This window comes from Rhamphochromis sp. 'chilingali' (genome assembly GCF_963969265.1).
Source record: "Rhamphochromis sp. 'chilingali' genome assembly, chromosome: 21".
Lineage (NCBI taxonomy): Eukaryota > Metazoa > Chordata > Actinopteri > Cichliformes > Cichlidae > Rhamphochromis > Rhamphochromis sp. 'chilingali'.
This window is the reverse complement of record NC_137949.1, coordinates 2,555,167-2,560,250: the sequence shown is the minus strand read 5'-3', so window position 1 is coordinate 2,560,250 and position 5,084 is coordinate 2,555,167. Positions and strand designations below refer to the sequence as shown.

The 5,084-nt window shown below is 38.4% G+C and overlaps 1 long non-coding RNA gene across 1 annotated transcript; it reads right to left on the bottom strand.

Moving 5' to 3' along the window:
* Window positions 1-1,875: 1,875 nt before the first annotated feature.
* LOC308389908 lies at window positions 1,876-4,276 on the bottom strand. Its single transcript, XR_013970361.1, has 4 exons — window positions 4,227-4,276; window positions 3,697-3,849; window positions 3,248-3,335; window positions 1,876-2,664 (listed from the first exon to the last, which is right to left on the bottom strand). It is a non-coding gene; the product is annotated as an uncharacterized lncRNA (long non-coding RNA).
* Window positions 4,277-5,084: the final 808 nt, after the last annotated feature.

Here is a 5,084-nt window from a genome sequence, read left to right as displayed (position 1 = left end):
ATTAAAATGCCATATATGGGCTGTTCTCTTCCAATTTTTATCATAAGCATCTCAAAAGACTTGTAGCAGGGGGGATTAATCCAGATCCGACAAGTCTCAGGCGAATCTCACTGGTAGCAACCCAGGAATAGAGCCCCCGAAGGTCCATCTCTTTCCGAAGACGACGGAGTAGGACGTGAAGGCCGGCTTGCTTCCCCCGCTTTCTCCGACGAGGCCTCTGAAGCAAAAATGAGCTAACCGGCAAGAGTGGAGGTAAACCGGGTGCAGCGTCGCGCTCTAACGGCGGTAGGAAAACAGCCTTGTTTCGTTGACTCTGAAAGCTATCCATTTGATTGTGAGCAACGCATGACGATCATAAATCCAAAGGGAGGTGACACCAGAAAAAACTAACAAAAACACTTGCATAGCATATAAAATAAACAAACACACGGACAAAGGCAGCGGCACAGCCAAACACAGGCGCCATCTTGACCCTTGACCCTTCAGTTTAGCTTAACTGTCCGAGCCAAATCTAAGAAACTCACCCTTAACTTCATTGTGGAAACTCTAGTCAATCTAGTGTCTGTCGGATTAAGCTGCTGTGCAACATGTGGATCCATAATGTGTTTCATGTTCACAAACCCTGTCTCTCCAGTCCTCTGTGCCCTTCTTCCAGGGTACTTTGGGGGTACTTTCACCTCCCCGCAGGCCAGCCTGAAGATGATCGGCGGTGATTATGTTTTGTTATTGTCTTTCTCTCTCTCCCTCTCTCTCTCCTGCCATCATCCTCTGCACACTGATGAAGTCATGCGGCAGCTACATCAGGGCAGCCAGTCGATGGCCGAATTCTCTATCAACCTTCGCGTTAAAGCCGCTGAGACGGGTTGGGCTGAGAATGCGCTGCGCTGGGCATTTATTAATGGTTTAAACGAACACATGAAGGATGAGCTTGCGACTTGCGATGAACCGAAGGTTTTTGAGGCTCTAGTGCTGTGCTGACTTTTTACCGTCAGTTACAATAACTCGTACTGCTACTAGCTAGCATGACAGAGTTTCTATACTGCTGGGTGGGTGCTATGATGTTACTGATAGTGAACTGTATTTTATTCATAAGGTTAGTTAGTAGAGTTGCCAATTGTCCTGTACACTGAAAAAAATATGTTGTTGGATTTGCTTAATTCAATGGTGGACATTTGTTGCACACAGATGTTTTGCTTTGGCAGCAACTTAAACAATTGAGTTAAATTAACACAATTTATTCATGTTCAATAAACCTGTGCAATTTGTGTTGATAAAATGTGACTTAAACATGTTTTGATGAAGTAATTTGAGCTCTTGAAATATTTTAATCCTTCACAATTTTCTCACTTTATCCCAACACCATTCAATAACTTTTACCCAATACTACTTGGTCACTTAAATACTACGTTATCTTCAAATTACATTTTGCTATTATATTCTAGTATCAAATACACAATTTTCAAATGGAGGCCTTATAACAGATTATATTGTTCTCTTCCAAGATGGTTGCTGGCATCCACCAGTAACCTTTCAAAACAAAATGTCTAATTTCACTGCATTGACAGTAGGTAAAGAATTAAACTGACATTACTCCACTACTGAATCTATATAAACCAACAGTTAAATAATGTCAGTTCTTCCGTGTTCTCTGGAATCAATCACAGCAAAGAAATTAGACTGTTTCTTTTGAAAAATGTTGGGAAAGAACAATACAAAAGATTCTATTTAAGGCCTCTAATGTCAAGATTCAGTTAAACAACAATTATAACTAAACAATTTGAGGTAATGTTAGTTTCCATTAACATTAAATTAGGTTACTGAATTGGCAAACACCTTCCTATTAACATTACCCATTTTACCCCAATAACTAAAGAAATTAGCACTTGCAGGTCAAAACCTTTATTCAAGAGATGCAAAAATAACATTGATACAGTGACTGTCAAAAATTACGGCACTGATCATACTGTGACATCTTGGTTCAAAACAGCACACTTAGAAATATTCAACGTTCCTTACTTCAACTGAATGAAACTGAAAATACCATTTCACACGGCCCATATGGGATATTTAGACTGCATAACTGTTCATGCTACATCTCTTCACTAGTAAAAGAAAGAAAAAATACAAAGAGAAATTTAAAAATGCTGCCAAACAGACAGAGAACTTGTACAGAGCAAAAGGAAAAACAAACAACAACAACAACAAAAAAACGGCTCGTCCTCATGGCAGTTGCAGTGTATATAAAAATGAACCCTGCGATCTGTTCCTGGAATTGAGCTTCAAAAATGCAGCAGAACAAGTGTGAGATTTAAATGTCTTCTCACCTAGAGCTGGTCACCTCACATGCATAACAGTGAGCTTCGTTGCAGGAGCAGTTTTGTCTTAGTTGTGAGCTTTTCTTGAGAGCTGAGTTGCATCCAACTCCATTACCACCCTTTGAATCACCTCAAAAGTGTAGCAGAGTTGTGATGGGTAACTCATATTGAAGGAATAAAAAAGGTCCAAACAGCATGGCTACTGCAAAGGTCACGTTATCCAGATCTTGAAGAACTACTATACCCTCGATGATGATGCCAACGTCAGAAAAGTCATTGCCTGGTGCATCCTCTGGAGACAGATGTTCATTGTGGTTTTCTCAATCTGTGCAGTGGCCTCAGTCAAGTCCTGGTTAAACACAAAACATTTCTTTAAGATTCCTTTTTAAACTCATCTCTTTTGAATCTACCAGTTCTAATGTTAGAGTAATTTAAACCAATGCAAGCAACATAGTAAATAGCTATAGCCAAAGAGTGGCCTGCCATGCTGCCATTCATGGTCTAACAGAGTTTCTAAGAGAGGGTGAAAAACATAATTTCAAATGCTTTACATTAGTTTTTCTTAGAAAGACACCGGCCCATCAGAAATCCAGGTTTTGTCACTCAGAAGATGTTAGAATTTAGACTTTCAGCCCCACAATTTGGTTAGCTGTTGGTCTTTTTTTTTTTTTCAAACAAAAGCTAATGTAAATATTGGTGGGATTTTCCTTTGTTCACTAGAATGACAAATTTAAAGTTTTTTCACACTGATGTGACCCCTAATACAGGGGTGGGGCCTCAAGGGCCGGCGGCTGAGTTCACTACCAGGCCTCATGTGAACTTCAAATTATTAAAGAGGACTACTGGTCCTAACCAGTCCAATGAGGATCAAGTGGATAACTAAATGCATTTTTAAATGTTGCAAAGCCACAATCTACTCATAAAACACTCACCATGAACTCCTGCACCAAGATGTTGCAATTGTCTTTCACACAGATGCGGAGCACTTTGATGAGACTCCCTTTGAGCATTAATGTCATCCTAAAGTATTATAACAAAGAAAACAGAGATTTGTGAACTTTTCAGTAGCACAGAAGAAAATGATCCCAGACCAAAACTTAAACCAGTCAACATGCAACACCAGCATCTACAAAGCAATATCAAAAGTTCCTGTTTGACATCAACTTTATGGATATATAGTTTCCAGAACATTTATTTTTTTAAAAAGATCAATTTTTCTCAGTGGGCCAGTAAATGCATGACGAAAATTATGGCATCCTTTTAGTGGAATCATTACTCACAGGTAATAGTTGACTGTTTCAATGGATGCAGCATAAAAATCTTTTACTGACCTAATGCAATACATATACACTTTGTAGTTAAAGAATTTTAAAGTTCTTACTGTCATCATGGCAGCTACATCCTTTAGCTTTGTGCCCTGTTCCCCCGATCACTTTGCAAACACTTTCAGCAGACTGTCAGAGAGAAACTCAGCTCCGTCAGAAACCTTGACTGTAAAGGCATGGTTGGGATGCACTGGAATGCTGCATTTCATCTGAAATGACATAAAATTATTTTGAAATAACAGCAGGCACTGTGCTTGGTTAATAATCAGTAATGTTTTGTTGAATAAAAACTGTGTTTCCAGATCTTATGGGATTAAAAAAAATCCAAAGATGTTTATTTCTGATTTGCAACCCAAGAACCCACAAGTTACAACCTCATTTTAGTTCAAGTGTGCATTAATGTGAGTCCAGTAATCACCTTTCTGGCAATACATACAGGTATAAGTTAAACCTATGGCAGATTTTGGATTTCTCAGTTGTATTAATAGGGTGGTCTATTTGAGTATGCATGCACCTAATAATTATAAAAAACCTATTATAATTAAGTTACAGAAACCTTAAGCGAAAATAGAATATACTTTCTTACCATAACACCTTGAACCCACAATCCATCAGCTGACTCCTGGTGAAATGCAGAATAGAGGTCATCTCTCAATGTGCATCAACAAAAACAAAAACAAAAACAAAAGGACAGCAGGTGAGGGCAGGAGGGGTAGGGATGTAAGCTAGCATAATGCCGCTGATGATATTAGCTAACACTGTTCAATGTCCAAAATCTCACTAACACCACGGTGCAGTAAATACACAATGTAACTGAAGAGTCAGTTGACAAATCTATTCACACAGAAAACCAAATTATGTTATGAGTGCCTCGTAATTAGGTTTAATGTGATATTACGGCTCTTGTGCCAAAGACAAATTCAAATGAAAAAGCGCCAATTCTTTGATAACAGATAAAACAGCAAATAAGCTAACGGCTCTTTTTTAGCATGTTACATGGCGGCACTTTAGACGTTTAACTACATTTGGCTGAAATATGGTAAATATTAATTCAAAAAATCAAGACATACCAAAAAACGTAGAGTTGGCTGCTCGACTTGACTGAGATGGATGCATTTTTTAAACCACGATCCAAAGCCCGCGAGATGAAATCACGCGTGGTTTCACGAGATTTAACGTTGCTATCTTATTGACTTACTTCACCTGAACATGATATGAACAATTTAATACACCCTTTCTGCATATCATGTAGTTTTTACACTATATAGTTACATTTATCTTTAAAACATGAGGCAATTGTGTTAAATACATGCAAGATGCTTACATAAATCCAAGAGATGGCCAGTCCCTTTTTTTCAGTGTATTCAGAGAAAATATTTCATATTTTTCGTGTTGAGCTGAGTAGGAACACAGTTTGTCCCGTACTTCAGCTAGAATGGAAAAA